Source organism: Lynx rufus, unplaced genomic scaffold (genome assembly GCF_022079265.1).
Source record: "Lynx rufus isolate CCGP_SWC_20201006 ecotype Redwood Valley unplaced genomic scaffold, mLynRuf1.p SCAF_8, whole genome shotgun sequence".
Classification (NCBI taxonomy): Eukaryota; Metazoa; Chordata; class Mammalia; order Carnivora; family Felidae; genus Lynx; species Lynx rufus.
The window spans coordinates 55298193-55312737 of NW_025814896.1; the positions used below are offsets into that span (position 1 = coordinate 55298193).

General features: G+C 48.4%; 1 protein-coding gene across 3 annotated transcripts in view; it reads left to right on the top strand.

Annotated features, from left to right (window-relative positions):
• Window positions 1-14545, top strand: part of FHL2 (four and a half LIM domains 2) — a 67178-nt gene that overhangs the window by 22398 nt on the left and 30235 nt on the right. The window contains exon 1 of one of the 3 annotated variants that reach the window (XM_047068707.1): window positions 9015-9039. The exons of 1 other annotated variant lie outside the window; for it this stretch is intronic. The gene's annotated coding sequence lies outside the window, so the exon portion shown is untranslated. Of the gene's footprint in view, window positions 1-9014; window positions 9040-12172; window positions 12551-14545 lie in introns of those variants that run through there. One more of the 3 variants, XM_047068708.1, reaches the window with a different exon arrangement.

Below are 14545 nucleotides of genomic sequence, written 5' to 3' on the forward strand. Positions count from 1 at the left end.
CCACACTCCTGGTGACTGCTGCTGGCTCTCCTGGCCTCCCCTGAACCAGTGCTCTGCTACCTGCCCCCCACCCCCCGCCGTACCATGTGGGATACAGAGCCCCCTAAAACCACCCCTCCTCCTAGAGTCTGAGACAGAAAAGAGAAGAAACGAATCTTCCAAGACTCTGCCTCTGATCTACACCCACCTCACTTTCCTACACACACACAAAAATGCCACCGTATCAGCAACCAAAAAAAAAAAAAAAGAAAGAAAGAAAAGAAAACATGTGTTGAAACAGTGATGACGAATGATGGCTCCTCTAAACTCTGCATTCCAGAATCAGGGATGTCAAGTTTACATTCATTGTCTACTAGCCCTGATTAGTTCTGCTCGAGCAAGGAGCCGCTGTCCTCCCTCTGCTCGTGCATGCCCTTTGCAAGTGAGCAAGAGAGACCCATCCAAAGTAAATGAGCTCTCACGGCAAGCCCAACCAGCTGTGGGAAAGGGCGCTTCCCAGAAGGTTCTGCAAGTGCAGGGTGTTGCTTCTAATCTCGGCTGGGAGATGTCCAATCTTATTGTCTGGCGATGTGGAGGTCAACATGTGGATCCCATGACTTGGGAGTGTGGCTGGCCACAGCGAAGGAGAGTACAAGCTTATTAACTTGGTCTACTTTGGTAATGTTTATACATCGGCAATACGAGTGAATGAGGGAAATACACCGGTTTTTCTGAATGCGTGATTCTGCCGTAAAGCACATTTGGTGGGAAAGGGTGATCCTGTGTGGGCTCATCTCTGCAGCCTGCTCATCTAAAGCACATTTCTGGGGTGGGGACACCCCTCTCCAGCAGAGCTGGATATCGCTAAATAGGCTACCGCAATTAAACCCTCCGACAAATGGCCTGCCAGACATGCCCAGGCAGCTGCAGAGGACAGAACCTTTATCAATTTCTGTGGGAGACAGAACCTCTGTTTTGTATGCTCCCATTTGTATAGACATATTTCCTTAATGCATTTAACAGCAAATCAAGCATGTCCCAAGCATCATTTTAAGCCAATGAATTCATTAATTCGGTTGCGAATGTGAATTAGCAACTGCAGTTGTAAATTAGCAACCGACACTGTGGCTTCCGTTTTGCATGGCAACTTGGAGGTTGTTCATTGTCCACAGATGAGCTGCTCTCTCCGAGGTTGAGGCAGGCCCAGGCAGGGGGTGACAGGGGCAGGCCAGGAGAGGCAGCTCCCTCAGCAGGAAGAGCTAGACACTCAGAGGCAGAAGTGCTATCCTTCAACAGCCACTTGTGGACCCTCCTGCAGCCTCATTTCAGCTGCTCAAGGTCCCTTTGGAAGACAGCCCTGGGAGCACTCCAGCTAATGCTGGAAGAGCAGCTCCGGGATCACATCTGTCACTGCCGGGGAGTACAGGCCCTGCATTTCGCTTTAATGCAAGGGTTTGCAAGTCTGATCGAAGTGCAAAGCCCAGATAACTGGTCTGCCCAAATGGGCCATGGGATGAATTTGGCTGGTTCCAGGAGGCCCATATGAGCCCTTGCATGGCAGCCCCACATTGGTTTAGGCATTTTCAGGAAACCTGAATTGAATTCAGTGGATAAGGACCAAGTTGCAGAGAACGCAGAAATGAATGTCTCCAACCTTGGCCATAAGGGGCTCACAGTCTTACCTCTATTGTTATAAACAAGGGAAGGACGAGACAGTATGGAATGGTCAAAAGCAAGGCTATTGATGGGTACTCCAGGCAGCTTTCCCAGAGGAGATACTTTACCTGTGTTTCAAAGGAGGCACAAGAGTTTGCCAGGCAGAACAGAGGGAGGAAAGCCATCTTTTCTCACTGGTGGCAGGTGAAGCATGTGGCAGCCAAGAGTCTGGGTAGGAAGGGGTCTCAAGGACCTCCTGACTTAGGAGGGAAGTCCCTGTCCTCCCGACCTGACTTTCCAACCATACTCTTCGAAATAGAAAACCTCTCAAGCAATACCTTCATCTGCTTTCAGCATGACCTGGAAACTCAAGGGACCTGTGTTGATCCAGGGAAACAGACATGTCACACAAACAGGGTGGGAGACAGAACTGGGTCCATAACATGGTAACAAGATCAGGGAGCCAGGTGGTTATGATAAGGTCATCCACAAGAGGAAAGTGTAATTTCAAATTGTTGAAAGGAAAGCAAAAGAAAGACAGTGGGGAGGGCAGGAAAAGAAAAGAAAAGAGGAGAGGGGAGGGGAGGGGAGAAGAAGAGAAGAGAAGAGAAGAGAAGAGAAGAGAAGAGAAGAGAAAAAGAAGGAAAGAAAGAGAAAGAAGGAAGGAAAGAAAGAAAGAAAGAAAGAAAGAAAGAAAGAAAGAAAGAGGGAAGGAGGGAGGGGGGAAGGAGGGAGGGGGAAGGAAAGGAGAAAAAAGAGAGAATGAGAGGGAGGGAAGGAGAGAGGGAGAGAGAGGAAGGCAGGAAGGAAGGGAGAAAGAGAGGGAGGGAGGAAAAGAAAGAAAGAAAGGGAGAAGGAGAGAAAGAGGGAAAGAGGGAGAGAAGAAGGGAGGAAGGAAGGGAGAGAGAAATAATGGGAGGGAAGGAAGGCGAGAGGGAGAGAGAGGAAGGCAGGAAGGCAGGGAAACGAAGAGGCATTTACTAAGAGTTTAAGGAAAGCTAATGAAGGATTCGGGTATCTGACAGTGATTTGCCACTGGAGCCCCTGATCCCTGCAGGAGGCAATGACTAATCTGGAACTGTTACAGAATAATTCCTCAGCATCTCTAACTGTGCAGAAGTTTCCAAAAATATGTGTGCGGTTAGGATGGCCCAGAATTTTAAAAGATTCTTTGGGGGGAGGGGGACAAATAGTACTGCCAGGATACTCCGAAGGTCAGACATTTTAGGAAATCTTTTCCTGGTATTCCAGCGGTGAAGTACCATTACAAGGATGAGCACGAAGCCCGGCCCTTCCAGAAAGCTCTGTTGAGCCTCTCAGGACCGATGTTAAAGCACTTTCTGAACCAGGCGGAAGATAGCCCTCCCCTTGTTTTTTCAGAAGAACATAAGGCAACATAAAATAAAGTTCTTCATCACACACAAACGTCACACAACACGCTGTGGAGTCATTTCTATGACAGGAGACCTTTTAGAAAATTGTCAGTGGTTGATTAGCCATAAAACTAACTTCTAGAAGGACTAGATAATTTCAAATAACTCTTGGAGGAGAGAAGAGAGGTCATCGTTTGTTTTAGAGGTTAAGTAAAGAGGACTCACAAAGGTCACGTGTGGCACACGTACCCAGCTTCCCCCTGGGCTAGAGCCCTGCCCCACCCTCCCCTCCGGGCAGCCCAGGTTCGTCTTCGCTAGAACCCTGGATTTTCTGTTAATGACCCTGATCAAAGTGGAAATAGTACAGAGAGGACTTTAGTGGCAGGGAGAGAGAGTGCGGGGGATTAAAAATTACGGTGCTGGGTCAAAGTTAATTCACAAAGAAGAACTGTGACTTCGGTGTGGGTCAAAGTCAACATTCTGAAAAAGAAGGGAGCACCCTCCCATTTCAGGGACCCCAGGAAGAACTGTCAGAGGCCACACAGACAAGTGCTTCCGGTATTTTAGGGAAGAAAACATGGTGCGTTCAAAATAGGATTTTGCCAGGTTTGTGCACTGTTCTTTTAAATGGGTTTTGGAAGAGCAGACAGAGGAAAAAAGAGTAAAACTTGGCAGCCAGAGAAGTGACTGGGTTATTGAAGAAAAAAGCTGAACTCAGAGACAGGAAGATCTCAGACAAGAAGCAAATGTTTTCAGGGCCCACATTAGAAAGTTTTCATCTGAAACAGTTCAGTAACATTTCCTGATCCACAACTGCCCTTTGAGCCTGACAGAAATGAACTGTGGTGTGGACGGTTTCATTTTATTGGCCATTAGGCTGCCAAACAGAACCTTTCTTAAATGAGTTATCAAAGCCACAGTGGAAACTTGTATGAAATGCTCCAAATAAGCTTTAACCAATAATGGCAAGCTCAGAAAAGCATGGAGTAGTTTGTGGATTTGGCTCGAAGCCAGACATGTTTTGAGGTTTTGAACACTTGTGACTATTTGCATCCAGTAAATCAGTTTGTGCAAAAGAGAGAACAAAGCAACGGGATATGGAAACTCTGCATCTTAAGAATGAGCCAAGCCTTTCCCTCCTAACCAGAGCACAGCCAGAGCGGGGAGGGGAAGCGAAAGAGTTGGCTTTTTTATGAAGGGCTGGGCTTTTCCTGAAAGTCTTAACAGGCAAAGGGGCAACGTTTAGAACAAGCTACAAGAACAGAGCTGTAGTGTAACCAGACCAAATTCCTCAGTTTGCTGGAGGGGACATTGGGACCAAGCTCATGGGCACAGACAGGTGAGCGTCCTGCCTGCACGGTCGACTTTGACAGAGGTGTTCCTATTCTATCCAGGCAAATGATACTTTTAGAAAAAGTGAGCCCATGTGTCTTAGCCAGCATCCTGGGGTGGCACTGTGTCATGGGTAGGCAGACGCGCACAGACCTGCCCCCGACCCCTTTTCCCTCCTGGGAGCATAGCAAGAACTCAGGGCTGACCGCCAGCTTTTATGATGTTAGACACTCACCCTCCAACTATCTGAGGCAATTAAGAATGATTAACTCTGAATCAAGGGCAAATCATCCAACAGTTTCCTGCCCAGGCTTTGAGTGGGCAGAGTTCTGCCTGTGAGAAGTGCTATAAAAATCCTCATTGAAATGGCCAGTTAGGGTAAGGACATAGGGAGGTCTGACCTTCCACCCATGTTTTTGTGTTGTCCCTTTCTTCCCGGTGATGGTCACATCTCCTAGTACCCTGGAGGTGGCCAAGGTCAGGAGGAGGCCCCTGCCTGTGTGCCCCTCGCCCACCTGCTCCCCCCACCATCAGGTCTGACTACCCTCCCAGAAGCAGTGCCTTCCTCTCAGGGCCTTTCAGAGGAGAGGAATTAGGCTTCAGATCTGTATCACTGACATACAGGCTGCAAGGGTTTGCCTTGTGAATTTTCTGCCTGTACTTCCCTCCTGTAAGTACCTGGCAGAGTAATACTTGCACTTAATTGGATTTTAGAGTTCCAAAGCCCAGTCTATGTTTAGTGAATCTATTTCCACTTCCCCCACCCCTAGAAACTAACATGTGGGTTTCTGGTAAATTACTTGTGTCCAGAGTTGGAACCCCTAGGGAGTATTTTACCTCAAGGCACTATTAGTCATCAGAATTACCTGGAGGCCTTGTTAAAACACAGAGAATGTTTACTTCTAACCATTTTCTGGTGGACCCTGATGCTGCTGGTCCCTGGCCATACTCTGAGAACCGCTGGCCCACTCCCTACAGCCTTCCCTCTCTTTCCCTGCTTCCTAGCTACCCCATCCCTGAAACCACCCCTGCGGCAAAGGAAGAAGTTAAGGCGTGGTGCCCGAGGGAATTACAGGAGAGTTGAAATTAACATGAGAAGTGCGAACTACCTATCACAGTTGCCACTGTGCCTTTCCCAGAGAATATAATTTCTTAATTTCTTTCCTCCGTGAATTAGACTTGTATCCGCAGCAGAGAACTTTTCTCTCAAAAAGACAAATCTTTTATCTTTAGAATACAACCTCAACTTTATTCCTTCCTTCTGGATGAGAAGTAAGTCTGTTTCCTTCCCTTTTTTTTATTGAGATATATGGAACGTATAATATTATGTTAGTTTCAGGTGGACAGCATGCTGATGTAATATTCAAAGATACTGCTAAGTGATCACAATAAGTCGAGTTAACATCCATCACAGTTACATTTTATTCTTGTGATGAGAGCTTTTATGATCTACTCTCTTACCAACTTTCAAATATACAATACAGTATTATTAGCGATAGTCACCATGCTGTACATCACAATCGTCAGGACTTACTTTACAACTAGAAGATTGTACCTTCTCACCACCTTCACATTTCCCTCTTATTCCGAATTCATCTCCACTTTACCATCAAATAAAATACCATGGAATAGGGGCCGCCTGGGTGGCTCATTCAGTTGAGTAGCTGACTCTTGATTTCAGCTCAAGGCAGGATCCCATGATCTCTCCAGAGTTTGATCCCCAAGTGGGACTCAGTGCTGATAGTACAGAGGCTGCTTGGGATTCTCTCTCCTTCTTGTTCTCTGCCCCTCCCCCACTTGCGCATGCGTGTGCGCGTGCGCTCTTTCTCTCTCCCTCTCGCTCTCTTTCTCTTTCTCTCAAAGTAAATAAACTTAAAAAAAAATTACCATGGAATAAAAACTCATATTTACTGAGTGCCTACTATGGCCAAGGACTGTCCTAATACTGGTTAGTGGTTTATGAGTCATCTCAAAGGATCTTTCCAACAATTTTGCCAAGTATGTTATTCACCCATTTTACATGTGAGCAAACTGTTTTTAAAATAGTTGTCCTTTGGTTAAAATTGTTCAGAAAAGTACATATCATTCAGCTTAGAATTGTATTTCTCTTGCCACTATTTCCAGCAAACCTTGATTTTCTATAAATTCTATTTAACAAATTTGCTTCCTATTTGTCTTAAAAAGGAGCACATGTTGCTTTAATTGGAAAAATATTGTTATGTTTTGAATATTTACACAGCTCAAAGTTTAAAAGAAACAAAAGGGTATAGAGTAAAACTCAATCGCCCTTCCCCTCCTGACCCCAAGCTCCCCAGATCTCCCCAGAGACCGCTATTACTAATATACGTGGTCTTCCTCTCTTCCTTTCTCAACACAAACGGCTGGTTACTATCTACTGTTGTTTCCATGGACATAACTCAGAGATCAGGCCAAATCAATAAATATAGCTACTTTGTTCTTTTTAAGAGCTATGAATAGAAATAACTCTAAAATATTTACCATATCCCTGTTGATGAACATATAGCATGGTCCAATATTTTGCTGATACGAAGAATTTCACAAGGACTACTCTTGTATATGTATCAGTTTACACATGAGCAAGTCTATCTGTAAGATAATTTCCTGTAAGGGAAAATCCTGGGTCAAAACCAAATGGTATGTGCATCTGTAATTTAAAAAAAATGTTCCATTACATAATTTTTCAAGTATTACCAAAGGAAAGAGACTAGTATAATGAACCCCACACCCCGTCACCCAGCTTCAAGTTACCGGTAATCCATGGCTGATACTATTTCATATACTGGCCCCACCCCCCACCTCAATGTATTTTGAAACAATTTCAGACATAATGTTATTTCATTGGTAGATATTTTGGCACTATTTCTGAAAACCAGGGGCTTTTAAAATATGTGTATTACTTCATCATCACACCTAAAATAAATTAATACTAATGTATCAACATCATCAACTATCTTGTTAGAGCCACACTACCCCAAAGTGTCTCATGAAAATTGATTTTTGAAGTAGTTTTTTCTGTGTTTCAGAATCCATTCAAGTCCACGCTGTTCATTGCAGCTAGTTAAATCTTTTGATCCCTCCCCCACGCACCCCCACCCCCCGGGGATCATTTTGTAATTTGCAACTATACAGACAACAAATCTAGATAACTGTCTATACACACTTTGCTGAAGATCCTGTCCTGCTCCATCAGTGGGAATGCAGGTCTGGAGCCCAAGCTCCCGTTCTTGTTGAGAACCTGTAGAGTCCGGGAGGAATGGGGGAAGGAAGGCTGGGTGGGCTCACAGCTGTGGCAAGTCTCAGCCCTCCGGGTTGGGGGGTGGGAGCACTGGAGTGCCTTTCTCTTCCCGCAAGCTACCTGCGTGGCTTTGCCTATGGAAAGACTCCAGGTCAAATCTCAGCCGGCGTAATTATTCTCAGGAGGCCTTGAACAAATCTCTCTGAGCTGAGATTTCCTCACCATAAAAATGGAATATTAATCCTTATCTTCAGGGGGTGAGAATCAAAGAAGATCTCAGGTAGAGTGATAGCGGCTGGGACTCTCAAGTTCTGTGATTCCATGATGGAGACCCACTGGGAGTCTAAAATACCAGCAGACCCTGAGCATCCACAAAGAGAGAACAATCAAATCGTTCTTCCTCCTTTGAGGAGCACAGATTGTTAAATATAGCATGCCTGCCCACCGTCTTTCTGCTCTGCCTTTGCGGCGGCCCCATCAGCTCATCTTCCCGCGTGTCTGCGGGCGGAGGCTGGCCACCCACTCAAGAGCCAACATTTCTGTCTCGATGCCCCCCTTCCCCAGGCGTGGGACGCAGCCTGTGCCCTCTGTCCTGCAGGTTGAGCGGTGCCATCTGTCCCTACTAAGTGTGGGCTTCAGGCACAAGGGCTGGGCTTTCAGTGTGGGAGGCACTTTCTCCCCCTCACCTTTGTTTTCTCGCCCTCAAGGGAAGGACAGAAAGTCCAAACAGCCCTCGGGCCCCAGGAGTGGGGGGGGGGGGGCGGCTGGCACTTCCCCGGGCCCCAGCCCCGTGGAACAAAGAACCTGGCATTATCCATTCCTTCGGGCCATCTGCTAGGCGCAGGTCGTGACCGAGGGGGGTCTGCGGGGTCAGGAGGAAAAGGCCCAGGGCGCAAGTACACCCCAGGCGCTGTCCTCCTGCCGCCGCACGAGCTGATCGGCAGCCCCCGCTTCAGCAGCCCGGCCCACCACCCCCCCCTCAGGCTTCCGCGGGCCTGGCGTTCCCGGGACCCGGGCGTGGGGAGACCCCTGCCGCTGCGCCCCGGCCAGGCCCCGGGGGGCGGCAGCGGCGGCCCGCGCGCGGCTCTGGCCCCAAACTCGGCCCTGTGAGCCGACGCCGGGGCCGAAGCTCCCGTAGCCCCCGTGCGCCAGAGACCCGGGGAGGGGGGGAGCGTAGCCCAAAGCAAACAAAGAGTCGGGGTCCGCGGGCGCGCCCCGGCCGCCGCACCCCCGCGCGGCTGCCCCAGCGCCGAGCCCGCGCCGCCGGCGCCTCGGAGGCGTGCGTCTCCTTATATGGTCAAATGACACGGCGGGGGTTCTCTCGGGCGGGAGCCGCCGCGCTCCACCCGGCCGGCCGCCCCGCCGCACGCCCGCGCCGCCGCCGCCCCGGGACGCACGCCCGCCGGGTCCCCGGAGCCCGCCCGCGCCGCGCCGCGCCGCGCCGTGAGTGCCTTCCGTCCGCGCCCTCCGCGGGGAGCCCACAGCTTGGGGACCAGGCGGCCAGGCCGCGTGAGGGCCGGGGAGACTGGAGCCGAGACGCGGGGGAGACCCGGGAGAGGGGAGCGGAAGCGTGCGGACACCTGGGGAGGGGACCCCGGCCCTGGGGGCGACCTGGAGACCGGACGCGGGGGAGACCCTTGGAGAGGGAAGCCGAACCTTGGAGAGATCCGGGGAGAGGGGGGCGTCTGCGGGGACGACCCAGGCGGGGGAGGGGGAGCGGAACCGTGAGGACCCCTGGGAGAGGGGAGCACAGCTGAGGGATGACGTAGGCTGAGCGGAGCAGAAGCGTGCGGACACCTGGGAGAGGGGAACCGAGCCTGGAGGGAGACCCAGGAGAAGGGAGCTGAGCCTTGGGGACGCTCAGGGAGAAGGGAGCCAAGGCTTGGGGGAGACCCGGGTAAAGGGAAGCTGAACCGTGGGGACTCCCGGGGAGAGGGAAGTGAAGCCGCGGGGTAGACCCCGAGAAAGGCCGGCCTGAGGGGAGTAGAACTGTGGGGACACCTGGGAGAGGGGAGCTGAACTGTGTTAGGGACGGCTGGGGCGCTGTAGGGGGGGGGGCAACGCTGGATCCTAGGGGTGGGGGGAGACCCATCGCCGGATCCTGGGAGGGAAAACATTGGTCCGAGTCCTGGCCAGGCGGGTCGCCGGGTGGGAGCGAGGGTACAGCCAACTCCCGGCGGGCCCTGGGTGAGGGCTGGCCGCGGTCCGAGCGCGGGGAGGTGACCATCCCCGCCCTTACCGGAGGCCAGGACTCTGGAGTGTGAGCGAGTGTGAGCGAGTGTGAGCGAGTTGTCGGGGCCAGCGAGCTGGTTGCCATCCACCAGTGAGGGTGTCCGAGGCATTTCCCTTAGGTCCAAAGATGTGCAGCTTGCGATGGGACCTCAGGCACCGACTTGGGCAGAACTTAAAAGACTGAACTATCAGATTTTAAAATGTGGGCCTATTTTAAACGAGAAATACTCTGATCTTAAGTTCCACTTGTATGATATTTTAGCACACCCGAAATTTCGGGTTAAATGTTGTCTCTTAGGTAATCAACAATGAATCCTATCTTATCTTCAGATCCCAGTTTGGGCTTCCATTGGAACTGGTCTAGCCCAGATTAAATGAAATGTATTCAGCTGCCTTCCATGATGTGCACTTAGGGGGTGTGCTCCCTTGCACTTACTTTGGGAGGTAATAAATCACAGTTTGGGTTTAGAGTCAGGAGAACTGTGTTCAAAACGAGGCCAGCTACTTCTTGCACTAGCTTTGCTTACCTGTGTTTTGCAAAAATATGTTAGAGGGGGGAAGTTCTGATATCCGAACATCTGAAGCAAGTCTTAGAAGTACAGGGATTTCTAGTCTGACAATTCAACTTCCATAAAACCAAGGTACATTTATGTAAATTTGTTTCACAGTGTTTTCCTCTGAATTCGCTCACTCTGAATTTTTAAGGGTTATCAGTTAATTCATTTGACCCCCAAACAATGTGGGGGGTAGGGGTGCTGACCCCCCATGCAGTTGAAAATCCATGTATAAGTTTTGACTCCCCAGAAGTGTAATTACGGATAGCCTACTGTTGCCTCGAAGCCTTACTGATAACGTAGTTAACATATTTTATATACTGTATGTATTGACCGCCGTATTGTTACAATAAGGTAAGCTAGAGAAAATGTTATTCAGAAAATCATGAGAAAATACATTCACAGTGCTTTATTTATGGGGAAAAAAAACCTGCATATAAGTGGACCCACACAGTTCAAACTTGTGTTTTTCAAGGGCCAACTGTATATAGAATTGGGTTTCTACAGTGTTTATTATGGTGCCATGTTTTAACATGCTTCTGCACAGCAGCACATTGACAAGGGCTAAATCAGGGTGCCTGGGTGGCTCAGTCAGTTAAGCATTGAGCATTAAGCATTGAGCATTAAGCATCTCAGCTCAGGTCTTGATCTTGGGGTCCTGAGTTCAAGCCCCGCGTTGGGCTCTGTGCTGTGCGTGAAGCCTACTTAAAAAGGGGGGAGGGGCTAAAGTGGTTTATTATAGATCAGGCACTGTTCTAGGCACTGACATTCAGTCTCATTCAGTCCTCACAAATACGCTGTAAGGCAGGTGTGATAGGCTGGTGGACATGCGCGGTTGGAACAAGGCTCCCTGACATCACATTCCTCGGAGTCTAGCTGTACAACCTTAGCTAAGTCACCTTATCTCTTGGTACCTCAGTTTCCTCAACTGGGAAACAGGGAGGTGATAGTGGCTTGCTTGAAGGGTTGTTACCAAGGCTGCACGTCATAAGCAGTGTATATATTGACATCATCTTTGTCTTTGCAGATAAAGTAAAGCACAGAGAGATCAGAATAACTTTGGCTCAAGGTTTCCCAGACAGTAAATGTTGGTCCTTTGATCTGACCCCAGGCAGCTTAACTGGAGAGGCTGAGTTCTAATCACTAAAGTATTGGAGGCATACCTGTATATTTCAGTGAGGCCTTATGCTGCATACTTTGACCCATGAGTGCTTGTAAATTACTTCCAGTACTGCAGGAAATCTGGTTTGCACACAAAAAAAGCCCTGTCGGATATTGAAAAGCAGTTTGGCTGGGCAGTAGGAGGCCTGGGTTCTATTTCTGTCCTGCATCAAGGGTGGGTTACCCAGCCTCTGGGGCTGGGATTGTTTCATTTGTCAACAAGGGGGCTGGAGTAGATAAGCTGCTCTCTGGCTCAGAGGCCCTAAGATACAAAGTTCCTTGAACTTGAGTGAACAAAAACAGATACGGGATACTTCCTGTGTAGTTTTATTATGAGAATTTTATCAAAGCCCATTTATCATGTGGGATTATACTGAGAGCCCACTGCCTGAAGATGACCACCTTGACACAAAATTTTCCGGGCTCTTCTCTAGTGACCGAGAGCCTGGTCTTCCAGGAGATCAAGCTGGCACTGTGACTTTGGGGCAAGTTACCAGGCACCTCTGTTATCCTGAATTGTGGATTTCAACTTTGGCCCCTGTGATGGTTAATTTTATGTCAACTTGACTGGGCCGGCCACAGGATGTCCAGACAAGTGTTCAGACACTTCCTGGGTGTATCTATGAGGGTGTTTCTGGATGAGATTCACGTTGGAGTCTGTAGACTGAGTGAAGCTGATTGCCCCTCCCAATATGGGTGGGCCTCATCCAATCAGTTGAAGACCTGACCATGAAGGTTGAGCAAGTGGGAATTCCTCTTGCCTGACTGTTGGACTGGGATATCAATCTTTTACAGCCTTCAGACTCAGACTGAAAAGGCGACTACCTAAGAGGGCACTTTCCCTGCCTGACTGCAGACCTGGGATATTGGTCCTTTCCAGCCGTTGGGCTTGAACTGAAACTCAACTCTTCCTGGGTCTTGGGCCTGCTGATTTTTGAATTGTAACTGACATCATTGGCCCTTCTGGCTCTCCGGCCTTCCACAGATCTTGGGACTTCCATAATAGTGTGAGTCAATTCTTTCTAACAAATCTCTGTATATATATAAATATATATGTATGTGTATATGTATATGTATCCTATGAGTTCTGTTTCTCTAGAGAATCGAATGCAGTTCTCCAGTAATTTTGCTTAAAAATTCTCCCACCAGCAATCAGTCTTGTTTTTTTTAAGATTCCATGGCTACTTTGCTACCGGTGGTATTGATTTTCTTTTTGCTATAAAATGTGATCCCCTCCTAGAGATCTAATGACACGTCTGGGCAGCGTCTGACGTGTCATGGTTCTCATGGGTGATTCTCACACCTCGTCTGAACTTGGACGTCATGTGTCATCACGCTCGTCCTTGGCCTTCATAATCCCTAAGTTTACTTCGAGTTAGTCTGTGGCTTAAGGATGTTTAGGCTGATGGTACTAAGTGAGGCAAGTGATGCCTGTGACAGTAAGGGAGGTGGCTTCCCTGTTTTTTGTGGGTAAATAAAACGAATAATCACAGGGCATCCTTGACGTCTGGAAATATTTAGGTTTCTAATCAAAAAGTAAATGGATCCATCTGGGTTCGTTGATACAGCTTTTGGAACAATGAGAATTGGCCAGCCTGTGGACAAAGTCGTAGGAGCTGTGCCAGCCTGTCCTGACAGGATCCCCACGCAGTGTGCTGAAGAAACACCATGAAGGAAAAGGACTGGGAGAAGGAAAAGGCCATGGGCGTCATGGGCGGTGGGGTTCGCTACAGAAAGAGGCTGGTAGGGGCTCATAGCAGATGGAAGGCCGGGCAGGCAGAAAGTACACAATGAGCTGCCTTTTGGAGACTGGGGCAGACTGATGAGAGAGAGTGAGCGGATCTCATTTTGTTCCTGTGGGAACAAAGCATAAATAATGTGTTTCCATGTTCCCAGGAAGGTGGTGGTAGAACTATAAGGTGGGGCCTCCCCCAGAGCCCCACCCTGGGGTGATTTATGAGCCTGAGGCAGCCTGCCATAATTATGCTTGTCTCCCGTTGACTGAACTGACGTGTTTTGAGATTAAATTACAAGCTAGTATCCTGAAAGTGATTTGAATTCTTTGGAGCTAGATCTATTCTGGAACTCTTTAAGAGATCGTATGTTCTTTTTTTTTCAAGATTTTTTTTTTTTTCAACGTTTATTTATTTTTGGGACAGAGAGAGACAGAGCATGAACGGGGGAGGGGCAGAGAGAGAGGGAGACACAGAATCGGAAACAGGCTCCAGGCTCTGAGCCATCAGCCCAGAGCCTGATGCGGGGCTCGAACTCACGGACCGCGAGGTCGTGACCTGGCTGAAGTCGGACGCTTAACCGACTGCGCCACCCAGGCGCCCCAAGAGATCATATGTTCTATCGCAGTCTCCCAGTGCCTAAAACAGTACGTGGAGAATAGTGGTTACTTAATACGTTCTTATCGAGTGGATTTAAAAGTCCGTAGGACATCAAAGCAGTATTACCGTTCTTGTATCATGGACTTAAGGTCAAACACTGGGCATTTATTATTTTCCCATTTCGTTCTATTATTCAGTATTCCAGAGGTAACCTGGAAGACCGTGGTTTACCTGAGTCAAGCATTGTCTCTCACACAAAACCTTTCGTAAAACCATCAGAGACGAATCAAGATTTTAAGTTTTTGAAAGTTACTAGTTTCTATAACCAAATTATAAAACATCCCTGAGCCCGGCCCACATACTTGATAAAGGCTCATTAAATTAATCGGTACGTATATCACATAGTGGTAGACCTTGTCAATCTTATGCCTTACCAACCATCTAAAAATCGATTTCACATTGATTCTAAATACATAATTATATTCTTTCTAATAGCAAACTCTTTGAACTTGCACCTTGCTCTCGTCCACCAGAATTTTGATTGAAAAGAAACAGTTCAGCTAGACGCGTTTTATAAGCAGTGTTGGAAGTGAGCCATGTCTGTGTGTCGATACTACTTTTTTTTTTATGTATTTTGAGAGAGCACGTGAGCAGGGGGAGGAGCAGAGA